This window comes from Miniopterus natalensis, chromosome 7, assembly GCF_054644295.1.
Source record: "Miniopterus natalensis isolate mMinNat1 chromosome 7, mMinNat1.hap1, whole genome shotgun sequence".
Taxonomy (NCBI): Eukaryota; Metazoa; Chordata; class Mammalia; order Chiroptera; family Miniopteridae; genus Miniopterus; species Miniopterus natalensis.
This window is the reverse complement of record NC_142087.1, coordinates 9,297,380-9,322,046: the sequence shown is the minus strand read 5'-3', so window position 1 is coordinate 9,322,046 and position 24,667 is coordinate 9,297,380.

Here is a 24,667-nt window from a genome sequence, read left to right as displayed (position 1 = left end):
TTTGCACCCTGCCCTTTGCAGCGCTCTGCGAAACTCAATGGAAGCGTCACAGGCCTGGCATGTGCGTGAGGTGCCAGCATGGCCAAAGCTGGAAGGCTGCGCGCCGGGCAGGGCCGCCTGACTCCCGGAGCCCAAGAATTCAGAAGTGCTGCCCGAAAGGTGGTTGCCCTCCCCCAGCCCCTTCTGCCTACCTGCCTGCCCAGGTGCCCTTATAGCCCAGAACAGCCCCCTCCCCTGCACCTGCCTCTCTTTTCAGGGCCCTGCAGCGTTTCCGCTCTGTATGCTCAGCCTGGCACCACGCAGGAGAAGAGTTTTGTTCCGAATGAGCTGTTCTCCTCAAGCCCTGTTCCCCCACATGGGCTGGGAACTCTTTGCAGAAGGTATAACTGGGCGTAGATTTAAATTTTTTAAATTTGAATTTCTTTGACAATTTTAATTTCAGGATATTGTGCTTGAAGATGAAGCATAAATAAAGTTGTTTTTTCTCATTTTATTAAACAAACAAACAAACAAAAATAAACATATGCCCTATAACAGGAGCTAGTATTTGTTGAACGATTACTTCCAACTACTTGCCAATTATCATGCTAAGCAATTTACATGTGTTATTTCATTTATTTTATTATTTTATTTCATTATTCATTATTTCATAATCTCTACAAAATTCTATACAGTGACTACTAGGTACTATTAACATTCCCATTTTATGGAGGAGGAAGCTGAGGCTCAGAGAGTTTAAGAAACTTGACCAGGGCCACACAGCCAGTGTTAGAGTTGAAATTTGGTTTGGATCAGGCTAACTTCAGAGCTTGTGCCCAAGCTCCATCATCAAAAAAAGAGAACACTTTTGATAAAAGCAGAGGAAAATGGTGGGTTTATTTAGCATGAATTAACATTTGTTGATTACCTACTGGGTGTTGGCCACTGTTAGATACTTTGATATGTATTATCTCATAATCTTCAGCACAACCCTGGAAGGTAGGCAGATACTATCATCTGTATTTCATGAATGAGGAAATTGAGGAACAGAGAGGTCAAGTGGGTTACTCAAGGGCACACAGCTCAGAGGTAATAGATATTTCTGGTACATCAAGCTAGGCCTAGTCACACAAAGCTCAGATCAGAAATGCCTCTACTCTCAAATCGACTTTAACTCCACAGTGTAATTTTTCTCGCACTGAATCCCCATTGCCTCACGGTGTCTCTTAGCTTCAGTGTCCCCTAGGAGACTCTCCCAGGACAGGCTCTGGGAAAGGCAGGGAGTGAAACAGGAGGAAGCGTGATCCTGCCCCCTCCTCCACCTGCCCCTTCTGACGGAAGCCCATGGTTGAGACGGCCCACCGGGGCTCCCTGTAGTCTTCCCAGAGAGTAATGCTCTGCTCAGAGGTGACAGAGAGCTCTGTGGCCTGCCCAGCAGAGGTATCGGAGAAAGATCCATCACCCCTGAGTGATCAGTGACCCACAGGTACCGCGCGTGGAACCTAATGACCAGTCACTCAATTACGGGCTCGGTGACATGTTTATAAGGGTGAACTTTAGAGGGCTATTAGGGAGCAGACAGATGAACTATAGCTGTGCCTGCAGGGCAGAGCTCACCCAGCCCAAATGCCTCTGCGGACCCATTACCCAGTAATTAGGGGATTTTTAAGTAGGAAGCAAGGAGTTAAATTATTGCTTAGATTATTGCTGCACTTGTCACGGTGGAAAGTGCTGCTTTGGGGAAAGGAGGAAAGAAGGAAGGATGGAAAGGAAAACAGGAAGGGGGAGGGAGCAAGAGGGAAAGGGAGGGAGTGAGGAATGGGGGGCTCTGGAAAATTGAGGTTTAGATGAGTGCTCCATTCATCTTTCCAATCGGTGACTGTAACAGAAAGGAGCCAAGGATGACCAATGAGAGATGCAGGTGGGTCTGGAGTCTGGGCCACCAGCCGTGGTTCCTCTGAGTCACTGTGCCCGCAGCATCTGCTTGGGCAATGGCAGCTCACACGAAAGATGAAGGTAATAATCCAAGAATAGTTTCTGATTATTAATTGTGTAGTAGGAGCTAGGAGCTTTGCTAAGCATCGTCTATGCCTCAGCTCATCCAATCCTGTCCCCCATGGACAAGGTGGTTACCGCTGTGATCCCCACCCATCAGCTGAGTACACTGGAGCACCTCTATGTGACTAATTGATGGAGCCCGGTGACTCACCGAATGCCAAGGCCCAGGCTTTGTAGTGCCTCACCATGCAGCTCCGAGAGGTCCTCATGGTCCTCGATGGCACCAGACCTGCATTTTCTGCAGAGGCCGACCATGGACCATGCTCTGGATGACTCTGCTGGTTCCAGATATGTTTCTGCCTAGCTGAGTTCCACCTCTCATTTCCTCTCTGGAGCAAAGTTGGCCACTGCTAGTAATTTTTAATGTGTGTGTGTGTGCATGTACACACGTTAATTATGAAAAGTATTAAGCAGAGATCAGGTAGACAGGATTGCATAACTGACCTCCTTGCCCCCATCGCTCAGCTTAAAAAATTAACTACCTACCAACCTTGTTTTTCTGTATCCCCCACACTTCCTTCTTCCCTCCTATATTAGTTTGAAGCAAACCTCAAGTATTATATCATTTCCCTTCTAAATGCTTCAGTATGTATCTTTGTAATATAGAGATTATCTTAAAAACAATCAAAATGCTTTGATCATATCCCAAAAGAATAATAATTATTTATTATCCAACCTTTTCTTATTTCCCAAAATTATTATCTGATAAAAAAAATTATTTGTTTGACTCAGGATACAAATATGCTTTATATACTGCAAATTGTTCATAGGTCTTTTAAGTCTCATTTAATCTAATTTTTTCACTTGAGAATTATTTGTTGAAAAAACTGGGTTGTCTTAAAGAATACCCTACCGACTGCATTTTGTTCGTGGCATCTTAGTGGTATGGTGAAACATTTTTCTTCGCCCTGGTATTTCATGTAAATTAGTCGTTAGATCTAGAGTTGTGAACAGATTCAAGTTTAGTTTTGTGGCCAGCGTGCTTCATACTTCATGGTACTATGTACTTCTATTAGGACATCGGGTTGACTGTCTTCTGATGGTAACAGCCACTGATGATCATTCTAATCAATGATAATTTTAATCCCATCATACCCTTTTCATTCATTATCTGAATCACTTTTTAAAGAAAAGCTTCTTCTCATCAACTACTTGTCATATATTTTACATAGGAAAGCTACTGCTGTTTTTTCTAGTTTTCAAAATAACAAGTCAGTTCTCTCGTATTCAAGTAGGACACCCCTGAGTCTATTTTTATTGTTACTATCATTTTGTGCTCAAGGATTTTTAAAGTATCTGATGGGTTTCAATCCTTTGCAGTTCTTCTCTTGTTGAGCTCCAAATTCTCCTGTGTCCTGCCAGTGGGTGGCTCTTTTAAGTTGATTCCTGCGTCCCTATGCAATGATCACATGGTCTACTATAACTTCTTGCCATCTGATTGACAATATGTTCCAGACTCATCTTGTACATTTTCTCTTCAAACCTAGACTCAGCCCTTGCTTCTTTAAGGCTTTTGGACACAAGTGTTTTGTAAAACGTGAAAAGATTCTTTTGATGGTAGGACACAACACACAGATATTTGGGTGGATGAAAGCAGAACTCTTTGTTACTTGTAGCTCCAAGTGAGAGAAAGAGAGAAGCCAGGGTCACAGCAAATTGGAGCTGTAGAAGGTGGCGTATGTATGGCAAACTGAGTGGGTTTTGAAGGCTTCTTGGAGATTGGCAATTGTGAATAATTATGTGGGTTCCTGGATTTAGGGGCTGTCACTAGGGAGTTGTTTGATACCTGGCCTTGGAAAGTAGGACCTCAATAAGGGAGGTGGTTGATATAGAGGCTTAGCAAACTACCCACGAAGAGGAATTGAGAGTTTTTTAGCCACAACTTCACGACTTGGTCAGGGCAGTACTTGTGAAATATATTATAACATATCAATTGGATTCAGGGCAGACCTTCAACCTCTGGAGAAATTCAGGTTAAAGTTGGCTAAAACCCAATCATAAGTCTTGGACCAAATGTTAGGAATTAGAACAGGGAAACCAATATGTGGCATGCATGCCATGACCATCCTTTCCCTTGATCCTAGCAGACATTGCTAATCAAGCATGATTTTGTTCTCACTGAACCTGGACTTAATATGCAATCCTTCTCAGCTACCATCTCTGACAAGAAGCAAGGTTGGCATGTAACCAACCATCCTGAGAGGGGCTGAGAGAGAAAGGGCTGGACCCCAGTGAAGGGAGTTGCATGGAGCTGGTGAAGGTGCAGTACCTAATCAACAGAAATGTACCTCTAATGGCAGAAACACGTACTAATAGACTGGGGGCGGGGAGACCTTTTTAGAAGCCAATGTTTTCCCCTTATAGACAGGCCAAGACCCATCCACAGGCATGCTCTGCTGTGGAGTTTGGGCCAGCATCTCAAGGCGGGACAAGAGTTATTTGATCTTTTTGGAAAACACAGCTGCCCAACCTCAATTTCTCCCCAAAGCTAGGCTACATCTGTGTTCTTTCCTGAAGTATTTTATTAATCATTTCATCCATATTTCTTTTTGCCTCGGACTTCAAATTTTGATTTCCTCTGGTATTTATAGCAACACCGTGGTTTCTGAAAGTGCAAAAGGCATGCTTTAGGGCCAGGATATTTTCACAGAGGCTCGCTAGATATCGGGGATTCACCACAGGCGGCTGACTCAGGTGAAATGGAGCCGAAGGGAAACCAAACTTTGTCTTCTTGATTTTTTCTTCCTTGTGGGGAGGTGGAGATCAGTGATCACTCTCAATTTATGTCTCTTCTCCTTTAGTCATCCAGACTCAATAAGTAAATATTTACTGAACCTCTACCATAGTCAGACTGTGTACTCGGCACCGGGGATGCTATGAGGGAACAAAACCAAATGTGGTCCCCCCCTTCCTGGGGCTCTCTTGGGAGAGAAAGATTGATTATATTATCCTATAACAACATAAAAGCTTCTAATATGGGATTTGACAATGAGAGAAGACATTCAGAGGCGAATGATGACTGAGTGTAGAAGAATCTGAAGGAGTTAGTGAAATGAAAAGTTATTTAGGAGGAAGGGAGCTCCAGGCAGGGGCACAGTCTGTGCAAAAGCCGGGCAATGGGAAGAAAGTGTGAACACTGGGTGAAAATAAGGAAGGCACAGTGGGTGGAAAAGACTGGACAAGGGAGACGGGACAGGTAATGAATTGGAAGGGGTGCCCAAGGAACTTCGAGGCAGAATCTTGTAAGCCAATCAGATGTATATTTACTGAGAATCTAGTAACACTTAAATTTCAGGGCCTCTCAGTTGCATGGGGCCCTTCATGAGTGTTGTTGGTCCAAAGAGTACTGAAGTTTACTTATTGCCCAAGGAAACTTTTGAAGGCCTTTAAAATCTCACACTTCGCATATGAAATAAACTTGATAGAAGATTTCTCAAACTTGTAAATAATCTTAAACATTTAGGAGGCATTTCCAATAATGAATCTCTGAAGCTGAAAAACGCACACACCAATTTCACTCTCCCATGCTGGAGTAAAAATAACCCAGAAAGTCTGAATTCCCTTCATTTTCTCTTTAGAAAGAAAATACTACAAGCTCACTGCCATCTAAAGAGGAGGAAAAGAGTCTGCCACCACCAGAAGGTAGGAAGAATTATCATAGATTTGTATCAGATGCTAATTAATATAAAATATAAAATATGCTATTTTCCAGGATTTTGTAATGTTAGGTTATTGGTCACTTAAAAAATGTAGTTTATTGTAATTTATTTTCTTATTCTATTCTTTTTTTTTTTTTTTTTTTTTAATATATCTTTATTGATTTCAGAGAGAGGAAAGGAGAGGGAGAGACAGAGATAGAAACATCAATGATGAGAGAGTCATTGATCGGCTGTGAGCCCGCAACCCAGGCATGTGCCCTGACCAGGAATGGAACCCCAATCGCCTGGATCCTAGGTTGACACTCAACTGCTGAGCGACACCCGGCTGGGCTCTTATTCTAAATTAATAGTCAAGTTTGTGCCTGATTTTGAATCCAGAAGTTTGTATTCTTAGCTGACCTGCCCTCTGCTGGTTTTTGACCATTGTTATTAACCCTCCACACAATTGCCAGGATTAATTTAAGTGTAAATCTTTCCGAGGTCTCTCTACCTCTAAAAATCCTTCTCTGGCTTGAGCAGTTGATTCAGGGTCACTCTCAGAGCTGGGGGTAGGGGTTCCGAAACTTAGAAACAGAGGGGTGTGGTGGCGAGGGAGGCTGGGACACGGTCCCCTGGCCACCCATCCTTACTCCGGGATCTTCCCAGGGGTTTGGCTTTAGGCCAGTAAGAGAGGTTCCAGATGGGGTACAGGAGGAACACTGCCTGTGCTCCTCAGCTTGAAGCCTGGCTCTGTCGCCATGTGATCCAGTTTCTGAGCGTAGATCAGACTAAGAGGTTCTGTGAAGGATCCGCACGAAGATAGTGATTGACAGAAGACAGCAGCAGACTGCACGAAAGACACAAGATTTCCTAAGAGCAAGTGAAGGGGAAGTGTCTGCACTGAGGCAAGAAACACCCAACAGGAGACAACCGTCAAGGTCCTCGTAGGGACACACGCTCCTATCCCTAGTTCCTCTATCATTGCTACCAAACAATAACACCACGGAGCAGGCAACTTGACTTGTACCCACAGGAGAGGGGAGTGGTTCCTCCACAGTCCCAGAGGCCCCCTACCTTGCAAGGCGAGCGCATCTGAAAGATCAGCAGGCACCGCCGCCGCCCTCCCAAGCACAGTCTCACCTCGGGGCCTCTGCGTCTGCTCTTCCCTCCACCAAGAGCAATCTCCCAGGCTTCCACGTGATGGCTTCTTCACCTCCTTAGGTCTTTGCTCAGAACCCCCAGGATGCCCTCGCAGACCACCACGTATGAAATAGAAGCCCCACTGCACCCCGGAATCCCTTCCTACCCCGACCTGCCTTGTCTTTCTCCTTCTTATGGTCATCTGGTGCCACATACGCACTTGCTCATTTCTTTGTGCGGGTCTTTACCTCGGTGCACGGACGCAGAGGCTTTGTTCTACTCACTGCTGGGCCCCCAGGGTCTAGAACAGCGCCTGCCACGTAGTGGGGACTGAATGAGTAGCCATGGAATGAAAGAGAAATGGAAGACAGAGTTGAGATGCTGATTGATTCTGGCTTTGGGCTTCCTGACTTAGAGGATTTCATGTAATCCTCACACCCTTGAGAAAAGGCATTTCAGAAATCCCATTTCAGAGATTAGGAAAGCGAGGACATTAAGAGGGGAGTTGATCTGTACAAAATCGGACAACCAGTAGGTAGCTGAACCTGGCTCCTGACCTAAGTTGCCTGAATCTGTGTCTTAAGCTCCTTCTTCAATGCTATGGTTTTTTCCCCCTCTTTTTGGCCAAGATGTTCCTATGAAAACCTGATGAAGGTATTTTTACACACATGTATCCCCCAGTCATGTGCACATTCACACATGCGTGCACACATTTTTACACTCACACATACTCATAAACACACTCACACACACATTCATACACGTAATGATTGCAGCCCCCAATGCCCAGTGTTAGGACCCTTTCCCTGCACCACAAACAGGAAAGGCACCTGGTTCTTGCAGACTCGAGATCTGGGCCTTTTCTTCAGCTCCATTGGGTTATTAACTAATTACTGCTGTGAAGTCCTCGGGAAATACCAAGCATTTGTTCAATGCTAAATATGGTTATTAGGGAAGCTTTGATTTTAGAGAACAGCCGGGGAGCCCTGCAATAAGCAAATAACAGTTGTGTGGGGAGGCGGGCAGCCGGCGGGCCTGCCTCGGTGAGTGATCAAACTGCATGGCTCTCGGAGGTGCTCCAGCTCGCTGCTCCCCACATCTGTCCTCAAGGGGAGTTCACACGTTTTCAGAGCAAAAGGATTAGTTACTAACGGATTGCTTTTCTGAAGCCCCCTGTGTTTCATCTTTCAATGTCTATTTACCTTTCTTTGGCTCCCTCTCCAACCCATCCCCACAGCAGGTAAGTCTACCTGTCCCTTGGGGAAATAGAGGCTCCATCACAATTTCATTCCTGCCACCCCTAAGTGTTTCAGTGGCATGCCATCACTCCTTCCTGACCTGCCACCTCATTGGAAGCATGCCCCCTCTGAACTGGCTTTGTGAGCATGTGACCTGCGCAGTCACACAGGGTCCCATGCTCAAATTTCTCCCCTTGAATGGTTTAATTCTCTGCTGTTACCATCTTGAAATTCTTAGTAATTTTGAACAAGTCCCCCCTTTTTCTTTTTGTACAGAGTCTCACTAATTTTGTATCCTGTCCTCCTGACCCCAGCAACTGAATTTTGACGTGAATGCCCCTGGCCGTATCTGTGCGTGTTGCCTCCAAGACCTCGCTCCATCAACAGTACCTTGTTCCTTCAGTTTTCCTCCCTCTGCTGGCATCTTTCAGTCTACAATGTGCTCATCCATAGGAATTGAACAAAATCCCTTCCATCAATAGAAATCCAGCCCAAATTAATGGAGGCAAAGGAAGGAAACTTACTGTATCACAAAAACAAACTGGGGAAGAGGCAGCCCTGCAGCCGGCGTCAGGGGCACCTGGACTTGAAGGCCTGGCCGCTGTTTCGCCGTCATCTCCGCTCCTGCCTCATGTCAGCGTCACGCGTTGAGGCCAGTGTTTCCATGGGGTGGGAACTTCCCCGTAAATAGTGCTAGACCAAGTCCCTCAGCGGGTGATCAAGAGGACAAGGGCCATTGTCATCCAGTTTGAAATAAAATAAAAACGAGAAAAACAAAACAGTCTCTCTTGTCTGCTCTCCACGTCTTCCGTCTCCTACTGTCCCCAAGAACTTGGACACTTCCTGGGGGAAATTGGGCACTAAACTGAGAGTTAGTAGCTTATATATTCTTCGATCTATCCATCCGTTCTTCCTCCTCAGGGTTAATGTTTACTAAGCATGTGCCTCTCCCCAGGCCCCTTACCAAGCGCCCTGTCTCTACGAGGCTGGTGCCAGTACCGGCTCTGTTGTACAGGTGACACACTTAGGGGCAGAGAGCTTTAGCGATTTGCCGGCGATCACACTGTTCAGAAGGAATGAAATGAGATGGCAACCCAGATCAGTTTGACACATCCCGCTTTCTGGCTTTCCGGCAATGCACAATTCTAGGAGGCGACCCCTTCCCCCTGAAAAATAGAAAAACAAATTTTAAAAAATGGTAGTGCTACTACTTAGAGATCCAATTATTAGCAGTCTTATTTTTCCAATGTAATATATATGCATATAAAAAACTATATGTATATAACATACAGCATATATTTATATAAATAGTACATATATACTATAATATGCACATATAACATATTTTATGTGCATGCATATATGTATACATACATATTTTTAATTAATGGGAACACACTCTAGATTGTATTTTTGATCTGTCTTTTCCCTCTCTACATAAGTGATCACAGACATATATTCAAATCATTATATATCTTCCTATTTGTCATTCTTATGGCTGATTATATTCCATTTGGTGGGGAAAATTCCATCTGTGTGTTGATTAAAATAACCTTGAATTTACAGATTGCTTTGGAGATGATCTCTGATCTCACTAGAAAGCTGGGAAAGACCTGAAATCTTTGAATTCACGATCCAGCTTGGAGAGAGCAGGAGAAAGGGCCTGTTGAAAGCAGGCATTGTGTGGCACTCACCCAAGGCTCACATTGCCCCTTTCCCAGGAAGACCAGAGCCCTCCGAGGGGCCCATCTGAATCTGAGGAGGTGGCACCTGCAGTCTTTGGACTTGGCTGGAGGATCACTGATTGTTAGTAAAAATTTTTTGCTTAATAAGACTGCAAGATATGGTAGGAAAGATAGGAGTTCTGTAGGTGCTGAGCTGGTAAATGTCTAACAACTAGCTTTTCTAAAAAAACCAAGCCCTGATTTGTAGCGTTTAGCCTGTCCATGGTATGAAGCCTTTCGCTGTGGTCAATTCAAACTACTAAGTTAATGTCGCTGAACAAGGAGTTGGGAAGAGGTGAACAGTCACACCCTGTCACACAGTATTCCATCATACAGATACAATAAATGTAAATAACTCGAAAAGCATAGACAATCACAACAGTAACACATAATAAAATAATTAGGAAGGGATGACTTTTAAGTATTTATAAACTTTTTTGAATATAATTAATTGTAAGTTTATATTATATAGTGTTTAATAATGGCCACATTTAAAAACTAGTTTGCAAAATTCCTGATAATTTAACAATTTAACTTAATTGTTAAATCATCTGATAGACCCCATTTGGGATGTTCCAGCCTCATGAGCCTCCAAAAGGTGCCAGCTGCATCCTGCCTCAGGGCCTTTGTACATGCGATTTCTTTTGCCTGGAACACTCTGATGTTTAACACCGCATCTGGATACTGCCTTCTCATGCTCCAGGTCTCAGCTTAGATATCACCTTCTCTAACAAAACTTCTCCATCCATACCCTCTAATAAAAACCCTCAATTTCCTTCCTTTCCCCCTGTGCTTATTTATTTACTCTTTCATTCTGGTGCGGGATTTTAAGCTCTGCAGTAGGACCACATCTGTATTGTATCCCCAAGCTTAGTATGGAGGCTGTCACATAGGAAATATTCGCTGAAAAAAATTTTTTTGAATGACTTTGTGAGCCAGGACACACGTTCAATACCAGCTTTAGCAGTGATGACTGGTGGAGAAGGCCTGAGGCTGGGAATGGGTGGGAGGGACCAGCAACTCCAAGGGAGGGGATGGAGCCACACAGAGGCTGGGGCAGCAAGCAGGGCCCAGCCTGAGCCTGACAGGGACAGCTTATCTCCACCCCATCCAGTGACTTCAAAGCCTGTCACTGGAAGCGAGTGAAAAGGTGTCGGTCCCTGGAGGTGTCGCTGGCCCTTGGAAGGCCCCTGCCAGGGCTTGATGAAGCACCTTCTGTGGCAGGTCTGGTAATTAACTGTGGCCATGCAGTGTGTCCCTGCACATCTAAATCATCGGTGGTACTTTGGGGCTTATCTACTAATGAAAACTCCTTGGCATTTCTGTAAGCATATTATGGTCAATTACAATTAATTCAGTTTGCATCGACTGCCTCTTTCCTTATGCAAAGATTGTGCAAATCGAGTGTGTGAGCGGAGGGCTCGGAGGCCTGTAAAATCCATAATGGTTAGCTTTCTGGGCTGGTGTGGAGACAATAAAACCGGGGGCTGTTTGAAATTGAAATCAGAGCAAAGCTGGTCAATAGAAGCAGGTTTGCTGCGCTCAGATTAGTCGGGCTGGGCATGCGAGGGGGACAGGGGGCGCTTTCCTGCTGCCCAAGGTTACGGGGTCACAGACTGCCCCCTCTCCCAAGCAGCTTTTCCTTTGGGCTCCACCTCTGCATTCCTGGCTGCGGCCTTTCTGAGCCCCGAGGGACCCGATTTCCTGTCTGAAGACTCAGAACCGCGTGACTCATGAGGACATGCTACGGCTGCTTGAGGAGAGCAGAGATTTTTCTCTTTGTTTCTTCCCTGCAGCTCTAAGAACAAAGTTCAGAAAACAGCAGGTGTGAAATACAGTTTTGAAAGTTCCGTTTCTGGGCCAGTGGACATTGGCTGAGTCTGAACCAGGTGCCAAGGATGGTGCTCAGTGCTCTAAGGCGTCCTTTCTAATGTGTGCGCGCAGATCACCCGAGCCTGTGAGGCAGATGTCACCACTTCATAGATTTCACAGACGAGGCTTGGAGAGGGACACTCACCTGTCCCTGCTACACAGCTAAGAAGCGTTTGGTTTGAATCTAGGTCTTTAGCCCCTTTCTTCCATGGCCACGTGGATGGCTGAGCCCTATGGAAGGTGGCACTTAGGATTTGTTGGTTTTATTACCTAATCACCTGAAGAAGAAGGGTTATGTCTGTGCCTTTCCCTGTAGGGGCAGCTGAGGCGCGGGGCTCCCTGGGAAGCCGGGGCGGTTGGCTGGCTGGGCTTCCCGAAGCAGAGGGGTGACGCCCTTGTGGGGCTCTCCCCGTGAGCAGCGTTGGGAACCTCCATCAGGGATGCCTCTGTCCCTGCAAGGTGACAGCCAACTCAGGTATCAGAGAGAGCCTCAGAGCCTGCCTGCACAGGCCCGGGGCTGCTGGTGTCCTGCCCAGCGCCCCTCGCCCTGACCCTCGAGCGCCCCGCAGCCCAGCTCCCAGCTCCCAGCTCCCAGCTCCCAGCTCCCAGCTCCCAGCTCCCAGCTCCCAGCTCCCAGCTCCCAGCTGCCAGCTGCCAGCTCCCAGCTCCCAGCTGCCAGCTCCCAGCTCCCAGCTCCCAGCTCCCAGCTGCCAGCTGCCGGGCCCTTCGTTTCTCCCTCGCAGGGTTTCTCGGGCCATCGGGGCCACTCGGCCCAGCCGTGTGGCAGGCCGGGCGGGGTGACTGTGGCGCGCCAGTGTGGCGCGGTGGCCCCGAGGGACCCGCTCTCACCGGCTGCGGCCCGCGCCTCTCGCTCCGGCCCGCGTAAGGCAGCCAGCCGCACAGCTCAGGGCTGCTTCTGGCAAAACCAAACCTGGGCAGGTCTTAACTTTAGGTAGAAGTCTGCTGCAAAAAAAAAAGTGTTATGACTTTAAAAATCATTTATTTTTAATTACATAGAAAACACGAATATATTCTCATTTTAAACAAAATCAAGCAATATAGTTACTGTCAAAGCCTTCCCCTTGGCCCTTCTCTTTAATACTTCCCTGCCGGGAAATGACCATTGGCATCATTTTAGTGGTTTTCCTTCTAGACACTTTCTATACATTCCCTCTCTCTCTCTCTTTCTCTCTCCACCCCGTTCTACCTATTGATCTCCAACTTTTTTTCTTTTTTCTTGTTTTACTACACAAAATATTTTGGAGTTTTTTTTCTTTCTTTTTTCTTTTTCTTTTTTAAATTCTCACCCAAGGACACATTTGCACCAATTCCAGAGAGAGAGAAACATGGATCAGTTGCCTCCCCTACGCACCCCGACGGGGATCAAACCCATAACCTGGGCATGTGCCCTGACTGGGAATCCAACCTGCGACCTTTCAGTGCGCAGGAAGACGCTCCAACCAGCTGAGCCACTCCGGCCAGGGCTGGAGTCCTCGCCATGCAAGTACACATGCCTCTATTCACTTCTTTTAAATGCTGCTGAACATTACACTGGATGAGTTTAGCTTCGTTTGTTTAATTCCTCCCCTATTGATGGACATTAAGGTTAGTCCCATTTCTATGATGTTTTCAACTTCGAGGCTTCCTCCTTAGAGCATGGACTGTCCCCAGGAGGGTCAGTTCTCTCAAATTAAGGGCTGTGTTCTGCAATCACTCTCTTGTGAATCCTGAAATAGTCGCAATGCTGGTTATAAAATGAAGATATTATGAAAACCAGAAAAAGTTCTGGGGAATTCCAGACAATGCAACATGACTCCTCCAAGCCCCTAGAGGATGCAAACCAGACTCTGAGAGGTGGATTGGGACAGGACGCTGGAAAGAGAAGAAGGGGAGGGCAGAGAGCTGTGGGGATGACTGAGGAAGAGAAGTCCTTTTTGGTCCCTGAGTCTTGAGGTCCCTATTTGCTAATTTATCACAAGACCACAGAAAAATTGATCCCTCCTGCTCCATCCAGATGTTGCTTTCTTGGGTTCTGGCCTTGCCCCCATAGCTCTTACCACATCAAGGAGGTGAGCAGCAATAAAAAAAAAAATACCTTTTGCTTTAGTAAGATTGAAATTCTCTCTGTTGGATTTTTTTTCTGTATCATCTCAGTCAGGGAGTCTGGGAAGCATAAATTATTAGGCTGAACCATATGAAAGTGACATTTTTGTAGGTCAAAAATTTCCAGTTTCATGTGGTTCAACTGAATATTTTTAGGATCAATTCAAATTTATCTTTTAGGTGGTGGAGTTGGGGGTGACAGTGCGACTGCAACCTCATGACAGACCCTGAGCCAGAGCCACCTAGCTAAGCAGCTTCCTTTATTTCTCTGTGCCTCAGTTTTCTCATCTGTAGCTTAAGTATAATAATGCTAGTTCATAGGATTGCTGTAAAGAAAGTTGAAATAATGTGTGTCAAAGATTTAAAGTCCTGCTTCTCTCATAGTAAAAGCTCGGTGGAGTGGAACTACCGTTGCCATCAGCACTATTGAGCAGTAGGATGCCAGTGCTAAAAGGTAGAGGCTTAATATTTACTGAGCGACTGTTGTCTGACAAGACTGGGAGAACACTTTACATAAGCTTCATTAAAGAAATAACACAGCATCGTGAGGCTATTAATATCCCTCTTTCCAAAAGCTGAAAAGGAATCTCAGAATTGTTCAGTAATTCACCAAAGATGGAAGTATAGGGAAGTGTGAGGGCCGTCCGAGACGTGGCGAATGCATGTGTTTAATTGGAATTCCAGAAGATGGGAGGAAAGAAAGTGGAGCAGAGGCAACATTTGAAGAGATTAATAGTCAAGCATTTTCTAAATATGATGTAAGACACCGTCTATAATTGACCAAGAAGATGAACCCAGAGAAAACCACACTAGGTTCATCACAGTAAAACTGGTGAAAATAAAATATAAGGATAAAGAATTCTTATACACAGCCAAAGGAAAGAAAAGCCGCGTTACCTACAAAGGTGTAAAAATAATGTTTAGAATAGACTTCTTAGCAGAAATTATGTGAGTCAGAATGCAATGAAACGATGACTTTAAAATATTCAGGAAAATAATTGCCAACCTAGAATTCTACATCCAGAAAAATATTCCTTAATAGTTAAGGTGAAATAAATACATTTTCACATCAATAAAACCAGAGATAATTTGTACCAGTAGACTTGTACTAAAGGAAAAATGATAAAGGATGTTCTTTGGCAGAAGGAAATTGATCCCAGATGAAAACATGAAACTTATGAGAGAATAAAGAGCTACAGGAGGGGTAAATATGAGAGTACATCTAAATTAATATTGACTGTACAAGGAATGGTAATAATGTTTTGTCATAGCAACATTAAAACAAAAGGAGACAGAGATATAAATAGTGTTGAGTATTCTAGGAGTCTGGTGATATCTGGGAAGTGATAAAAGTACTAGCTTATAAGAGACTAATAATTCATGGAGGTGTAATCTCTAGGGTAACTTGTGAAAGAAGAGCAAAGGAATGTGGAGCTAAAAGTGTAACTGAGCCCTGGCTGGGTTGCTCAGTGGTTAGAGCGTCGGCCGGTGAACTGAAGGGTCCCAGGCTCCATCCCCAGTCAAGGGCATGTCCCTGGGTTGCAGGTTCAGTCCCTGACCCCAGTCCGAGCTCAAGCAGGAGGCGACCACTCGATGTGTCTCTTTCATGTCAATGTTTCTCTCTCTCTCTCCCTCCCTCCCTTCCATTCTCTCTAAAAAAAATCAATGGAAAAAATGTCTTTGGGTGAGTATAAAAAACTGTAATTGAGAAATAAATGGAATGATACAAACATAGTTGATTAATCCCAAAAAAGTCAGGGAAGGAAAAATAAATGAATGTAGGACAGATGTGAAAATTGATGGCAAATAGAAAAATGTTGGCTTTAAGCCCAAATCTATCTGAAATTTTATTAAATGTATATGGCTAAATTCTTCATTGAAAAATAAATATTTCTTTTCCCATAAAAACATATACTGCTTATAAAGTACTTACTTTAAATATAAGGGCATATAAAACTTGAAAGTAAAAGGGTGCAATTACTAACCAAAAGATAGCTGAGATAATTATCCTTATAGGAGGCAAAGCCTAATTTAAGAAACGAAGTACTACCAGAGATAAAGATAAACACTTCTTAATGATGAAAGCATCAATTCATCAAGTATAATAACTCTAAATTTATACTTATCTAATTAACAGAGTTTCAAACATTTCAAATAGATAATTTCACAATCATAATGGGTGACTTTAATATAATTTTACCAGAGGTGAGAGAACAAACTGATAAAAAAAATCAGTAAGGACAAAGAAGATCTGGTTACTATACTTGACCTAATTTACATAAATTAGCCTAATTTACTTAATTGACGGAACATAGCTGACTTAATTGAATACTAATTAAATATTAACAGAATACTTTCTAACATCACACATGGACTATTAAGTAAAATTGATTACATTTTGAGACAGAAATCAAGTTTTACCTCATTTAAAGCATTAAAACTACTTAACGCATATCCTCTGACCAGAGTGGAATTGAACTAGAAATAAATAACAAACAGAAAATTAGAATTGCTCAAATATTTGAAAGCTAAACAATTGATTTCTAAATAATCTATGAGTCAAGGAATAAATTATAGTGAAAATTAGCTATTACTTTGGAATGAATGATAATAAAGATAAGACATATAAAACATTTGGAATGCAGCTAAAGTTGTGGTAGCAGAAAATTTATAGTCCTTTATCTGTATATAAGAAAAAGAGAAAAGCTAGAAATTCATGATTCTGCTATTTATCTCAATAAGTTAAAAAAAGAACAAATTAAACCCAAAGAATGTGCAATAGAAAAAATAATAAAAAACAAATGAAATAAACTAGAAAACAAATACACAGCAGAGAAAAATTTTTAAAGTTGATTCTCTGAAAGACAAATAAAGTAGACAAATCCCCAGCAAGACAAATCAGACAAGAACTGGAGAAGGTAGAAACAATTTTATAATAGGAAAGGGGTATTAACACAGAGCACACAGATATAGAGAATATTATTATAACTTTATGCTAATACATTTAAAGAAGTAGAAGAATTATGAAAATTCCAATAAAAGTGTAATTGATCAGATTGGCCCAATAAGAAAAAGACTATCTTCATAGCCACATATCGCTAAAGATATTTAAACTGCCGGTTTATAATCTTCCAACACATACACAAAATGTCTTCAAGTGATGATTAGTTTACCAGTGAAATTTTAAAAACATTTATGGAAGAAAGAATACCAATATCATACAACCACTTTCAAAAAGTAGAAATAGAAAAGAGGTTAACAAACTCCGACAAGAACATTACACAAAAGGGAAACTTTGGGTAAATTTTTCTACACAGGTTAAAAAGTTTTAAACGGCATATGAGCAAATCAAATGAAGTAATCGCTAAAGAGAGTAATATACCTAGACAAAGCTGTATTATTCCAGGAATGCAAGGTTGGTTTAACATTTTAAAAAGTAATATTATTTATCATATTAATGGCATAAAAAAGAAAAAAAGCTTTAATCCTCTCAAGATACAGAAAAAGCATCTGAAAGTTCAACTCCTAATCATTATAAAAACTCTCAGCAATGTCAGAATAAAAGCAAATTTATAACATCTGATGAGTAATATCTATAAAAAACCAACAACAAACATCACATAATACTTAATGACGTTATATTGAAATACTTAACAGTGATATATTGAAAGTTTTCTCTCTGAATTTTGTAACGAGCTGAGGATGGCCACTCTTCCATTTCTAGTAAAAATTGTAGTGGAGGTCCTATACAACTCAATAAGTCAAGTAAAAGAGATGAAAGGCATAAAGATTGTGTAGAAATAAATAAAACTCTCATTATTTATTGATGACATGCATATATATGTAGAAAATTAAAAATAATGTACAGATATAATACAAAATTTAATAAGTGAATTTCGCATGACCACTGAGTTAGAAGTCAATGTCAAAAATAAATTATATTTCTGTTACTATGAACAAACAAAAAAGAAAATAAGAGAAATAAAGTGCTATAGTGTACAATGATAGCAAAACACTCAAATACCTGGGAATGAATAAAAAGCTGTATAAGATCTGTGCACAGGAAACTGTAAAACATTCTTGCAAAAAAAAATTTAAGAAGCAAATAAACTGAAACTGAGGGGTATATAACATGTTCATACATTGGAAGATTCAGTTCTTTTCCAATCATCTGGGTTTAATTGAATCCCATTAAAAACATCAGATTTTGTATGCATGGCTACAGAGTATGTGTGAGTGTGTATGCATGCAGAAATGACCAACTGATTCTATTATTTATTTGGAAATATTGAAGGTCCAGAACTGCCAAGATAATTTTGAAAAAGAGCAAGGTTGGAAGACTTACACTCTCAATATCAAGATTTATTTTAAAGCTACAGTAACTAAGACAGTGTGGTATTGGCACAAGACAAAATAGGTATGGAATGAATAGATATCCAGATATAGATCCAAACATATATGTCCACTTGATTGATGACTGTTGTGACATGGCATTGCAGTGCAGAAAGGATACCCCTCCAATAAATCATACTGGGCCAATTGGATATTTATATGAAAAAAAAAAATCTGTAGTTGTATCACACATAAAACACAACAATCAATTCCAGATGTGCTATAGTTCTAAGTGTAAGAGGTAAACACAATGAAACTTTGTGACAATGAATTAGAGAATATTTCAGTGACCTTAGGGCAAGCCAATATTTCTTAAGGAAGATACAACATGACCTGTAATAGGAAAAACTGTTAAATTGATGATTATTAAAATAGGAACTTGTGTTTATCAAAATGGACCATCAAGAGTGTGAACATGCAAGCAACAGGGTGGAAGATTTTTAAAAATACACATATTCTACAAGGACTCTTGTAGCCAGAGTATAGAAAGCACTTCTATAAATCAGTGAGAAAAGGAAACAGATAACCCAATAAGAAATTAGTATTAAACTTGAATAAGTCTTTCACAGGAGAGGATATCCAAGTAGCCAATAAGCATATTAAAAGATGTTTAACCTCATTACTCATTAATAAAATGCAAATTTGAATCACTGTAAGATATCTACAGACTCCCACCAGAATGGCTAAAATGAGAAAGACAGACAATACCAAGTGCTGATGAAGATGTGGAGTATTTGAAACTCCCAAACTCCTGCTATATTCAATGAATTTCTGTCACAATGCTGAGTGAAAGAGGGAAGACTCAGATGCACACTGAGTGCTTTCTCTCATATAAACTATTAAAACAGGCAAAACTAACTGTTGGAAGATGTAAAACTGGTTGTTAATTATTATAGAAGCTATATTCTGTTTCTTCGCCTCCATAATGATTACTGGGTTTATGAAAAGTTATTATATCTGTACATATTTCTATATGCTTGTTTTTCTGTATTAAATGTTCATTTAAAATAAAGTTATCTCTAAGTAAAGAACTTCAGACAGCGGAGGGGAGGAAATTCCTCAGCTCTAAAAGGCAGAGATCTTTGCCTGGTAAATGTAGCCCGGGGGACATTCAACAGTGTGTCTGGAGAAGGACAGCTCTTATCCCCAGAGCTGTAACCAACACTTTTTCCATTATAATAAAACCCATCTGACTCATAACATTTTGAGTGCAACATCCTTGGAAGTTTGACAAGTCCTGCCTGCCTGGTTCTCCCAAGGCAATAACACTATTTGGGAGTGTGTCAGAGAAACGAGGAGGCGGGAGGTGGAAAGTTCTGCCTGTCAATCTAGACTAGTGTTTCCACCACTTGAATGTGCGAGACGATCACCTCGAGGGGTTGTTACAACACAGGGTCTGGACCCCACTCTCAAAGTTTCTGATTCAGTAGGTGTTGTGGTCTGAATGTTTGTGTCCCTCTAAAATTCATACGTAGAAACCTAACCCAATGTGATGATATTCAGAAATGGGACCTTTAGGAGGTAATTAGGTCATGAGAATGGAACTATCGTGGTTGGGATTAGTGCCCTTTTAATAAGAGACAAGAGAGTTTTTTTCTCTCTCTCTGCTCTCCACTACGTGAGGACACAGTGAGAAGATGACCATTTGCAAACCAGCAAGAGAGCTCTCACCGGACACCAGATCTGTGGATGCTTTAATCTTGGACTTCCAAGCTTCCAGATCTGTAAGAAATAAATTTCTGTTATTTAAGTCAGCGGCCTACAGTATTCTGTTATAGCAGCCTGAACTGACTAAGATGGTAGATATGGGGTGTTCCCCCCCTGCTATTTTGCATTTGTGATGCTGATACTAATGCTGCTGGTCTAGACACCACACTTTTAGAACCACGGTCTTAGAGCACCTATGGGTGAGAAATAATTATAGGAACATCAAGGTGTTTCTCGTGGTGGAAGCTGGATCATAGAGCACAGATATCAAGCCATGAGCCTAAGTTTCATTGTTCACAGGTTCTCCAAAAGGAGTCTCCTTGCCCCTGAGCTGGATTTCATGAGTTAACTACGTGAGTTTTTATAAGGAAATTCAATTACAGTACGTCAATGCCTTGTTCTTACGCATGCCAAGTCAAAACGGGCAGAGGAGCCTTGCTGAAGTGAACTGGCCTCCCCACACATGATCTCATTAGGAATTTGGCATTTCAGTAGTTCAGCTTGTAAACCCAGGGCCATCTGGGTATGTGACGTAGTCTTTGTCTCTGGTGATGACTGGCACCCGTAGTTAAATGTTTGTGACCCGATTTCTATTTCTGTCAGAAAAACTGACTTTATACTTGGCATCGGCACCGGGCTTGGGGACAGTTGGTGAGTGGAAATGGCCAAGGAACAAAGAGGCAGCAGACACAGCTGGCTGCTCCCTGTTTACTGTGCAAGTACATCGTGTGTCTCAAGAAGACCAGCTGAGTCTGTTACATTTTCCATCCCCACATGACTCTTGCTTTGCACATGTCTTTCAAAGGCTGAGAGCTGTTGCAGAACACTGTCCCGACCACAGGGTTTCCCATCCTGCAGCTGGAGAGTTTTATATTCCAAAGGACCTGGGACTTTCCAAGTGTGAGATGTCATACCTTTAGCAGCACTCATCTCTCCTCCCTTGGGATTGACTTGCCATGAGCCATCCTCAGCTAAAAAGACCAGCCACAGTGGCATGTTCTATTTGGCCTGGGAACTGCCATTACCTGGTTACTGGCACCCTAGGTCTGTTTATCTTGGGCAGTGTTGCCAGCTAAAGAATTGCTTTTCCCCTGTTCCCACTTCCACCCACAGTCACCAACAGAGTCCCCTTTCCCATAGACCGGCTCTCTGTTGGCTCTATTAGTTGGAGGTGGGTAGCAAAGCTCTTGGTGCCCTGCCACATCCTCAGCCTCTCAGTGAGCTCTCACTGGGTTCAAACTGCTGGTACCTCCATCTCTGTGCCTAAGGGCTTCCCTCAAGAACCCTGAAAAGTTGTTCTATTTTCTTGCACAGCAGACCGGATGTTCCAGGAAGAGCCCCTAGTCAAGGACTGTCAGGCATTGGTGTGTAAATGTCCCAGAGCACTTGCTCCTAGGGTGAAAGAATTTACATCATTTCCCAGAATTTCCCCATGGTAGCTGGCTTAAAAACACATCTATTGATTTCCTTCCAAGCAACGGTGTACTCAACAGCTAAATTTATTGGGTGCCAACTGCCAGGCACTGTGTTAGACTCGGGATACAGATGACGAGTGAAATAGACATGGTTCTTGTAGTTTAGTGGGAGAAACAGATAATAAATAATCACAAAAAATATATATAACCCCCAAATTGCTCTAAGTGCTCTCAGGACCTAAACCAGGTGGCGATGAAGTAGCTAAGTGACTGACCTACGTGATGCAGTGATGGGGAAGGGTCCATAGAGGAAGTGATATTGAACCTGAAGCCTGAAGGATAAGAGAGGGTCAGTGTGTGATGAGCTGGGAACAGAATGTGCAAAGGCGTTGGGGAGGAGAGAACCTAGGAATGGAAGGAGAGCTGACAGAAGAAGAGGGGAGAGTGGTGCTCAATTACGTTGGAAAGGCAGGTAGGGATCAGGGATCATTCATGGGCTTGTAAAGCGCCTAGGTGAATGAGCATGTGTGTGTATGTGCACATATGTTTGCATGCATGCGAGCACCCGTAGCACGTGTGTGCTGTGTCTCTTGTGTTTGTGTTCACCCGATGGTATGCTAGTGAAGGGGGCATGTTGGACCTTTCCTGTGTGTTCATCCATGTGACTGGGCCTCGGTGTGTGTTTGTACGTATATAAGGGCCTTAGTATTCATGCTTTCAAATACAGTTTTTTGTTTTCATATGTTTTTACCATGGTGATGTCTGAGTAGGTGGGTCTAATTATTTATGAGTGTATTTGTGAAAAGATAGGGATGAATGTGTCTTTGTGCGAGGAAGCTCTAAGCACCAGTGTGTATATATGTTTGTGAAGATATTTGCACGATACATGTGCATTTGTCACTGCCTGTGTATGTTCTATGAGTGTGTGATTGTGTGGGTGTCTGTGTCTCTGTGAAGTGCTAGAAGTAGTCTTGCCCTCATCCAGATCACAAAATCTTGGAATTTTTATAGCCTACACTTGTTAGCAAGATGCAGACTTTCTCTGCAATTACAGTTATGGCTGGTTTGATTTTCTATTTTCCATATTCCTGGCCTTTTAAAACCTGAATTCTAAATACCTTATGTGAATATGTGTGCGTGGGTTCACTTCTCTCGGTTTCAGTAAGGGAGCTTCAGGAAGGCCAAAATCCTTCCCTGCCTTTCTGAAGTTAATATCTTTCCTTAGAAATGAGTTTCAGACCTGCAGTAGATGGGTTACCGCAGGCAGCTTTTTTTCTCAGTTAATTGCCAAGTTGTAAGATGATCCGGCAGCTTGAGTTTCGATGAATCCAACCCAGTGGGGCCGTCCCCGAGCCCCATGGATGTTCTCACACTGATGCTGTCGGAGAAATGGAGACAGCAGCTCCTGGGGAAACAGTGAGCAGCCGGCCCTGGACTGTTGCTTCCTTGGGAGCAGTGGGGCCCAGTCCTCCGAGGGGACGTCCCTTCAGCTCTCTGGGCCTGGAATCAAGGATCAGATTCCTGCATGAATCGCCCTGGGACCCAGGCTCTGGCAGCCTCCGCTCTGAGCAGCTTCTCCTGCTCGGTGCCGTTTGCTCTTCCACCTGGAAGCGTAGAGTGTGACGAGGCTTTACGAAGATCATCCATTCCCGGCGACACTACAGATCTTATCTCCTAATTATTCATTCAGCTTCTCCCTGCACACGTCGGTGGGAGGTTGATTGGCTTGGGGGCCCTAATTAATGGGCGCCCTGCCGATGCCCTTTTGCACTCTAACTGCACAGCTCCCGGGCTCAGCCACGGGACTTGCTTTGGACGGTGTTAGTGAACCTGAAGCAAGCAGAAGTGTGAAAAGCACATGTGAGTTTTTACTTCCTCCATATAGTCTTTCTGTGATCACCTTAAGAATAAGCCTTGAAACCAATACAAAATAATGTTGGATGGAAACTGTAATTGAAAAAGAAAAATGAAAAACACAAATAAAATCAAATAATGCTAAAAGACACTCAACCCCATAGGTAATCAGAGAAAAGCAAATTAAGAAACCAGTGAACTACCATTTCACATTTAACAGATTGGAAGACTATCAGTGTTACACATATAACCACTTCGGGAAACAATTTGGCAACTTTAGTAAAATTCAATGTGGGTATACCTTATATGGGCTATTTTCAACCAGTGTGTTGTAATCATTTTTAAAACACCCAACACCTGAATATTTAGTCAGGGGCCCTGGCCTCTTTCCCCTTAGATTGTCAAATTAAAAAATGACAACAGCCAACAAGACAATAGCCATCTGGTGTAAAGAAATCAAAGTTATGCTGATTTTTTTTTGTCAGATTGACAAAAAATATAATGTATTTTTGGTGTGCCACAGAATTTTAGTAATTAGTTTATGTGTGACATGTGATGGAAAAAGTTGAGAATCGCTGCCCTGTGTGATTCTGGTGTCACCTGGCAGAACCCTCCTCAGTACGAACAAGAGGATGTGAACCAGAATGTTCCTTGTAGCACTTGGTACTAGTGAAAGGAAAAACTGTGATTTACTTATAAAATAAATGCTGAAAGCTATGAAAATGAATGACCTAGGGGGGAGGGGAAAGCCCACGCTAGCCTGCTGGAGGGTATGAGGCCACATGGAGCAGAGGTGCGTTGGCCTAGCCAAGGCTGTCTTAGCCTAGCCATTCTTCAGCAAGCTACGGGCTGAGGGGAGACACATGGAGTGGGTCCAATTAAGACCAACCCAGCCCAGCCCCGATGAGCAGAACCCCCCAGCCAACCCACAGACTCATGAGAAATAATAAATGGTGATTGTTTTAGGCCACTCAGTTTAGAGATGGTTTATTACACAGCGATAGCTAACTGATACAACCTCCAATGGTGGGGTGCTATTGCCACTGGAGGAAGTTCATTCATTGTGCGCCAACTTCCTATAACTTTTGACTCTGCCCTGTGAGTGTCAGTGGAATAAGCCCATTTCTCCTTCCACAATGACCTTCAAGTATTTGATGATAACAGTTACAACCAGATGACTATAGCAGCCTCAAGCCTCAACTCCCCATTTCCTCTCTTATCCACCTCTAACCCATTTGCTACATAGCAGAAATGGTCCTCTTTAAATGAATTTAATTATTCATATCTTGTTAAAAACCTTCCATAGTTTCCATTATACTTAGATTAAAATCCAAACTCCTTTCCACTGCTCTGCACTGTTCAGTGCTTGTTCACCTCTCAACGTCATCTAGACCCACTCTTGCCTTTACTCACTGTGCTTTGTCATATCAGCTTTCTTTATGTTTCTTGATAGTGCTAATCTTTTTCTCAGTTGATGGGTCTCCAGAGTAACAGAACCAATAAGATATATACTAGGAGTTGACTCATGCGATTATGGTGGCCAGGAA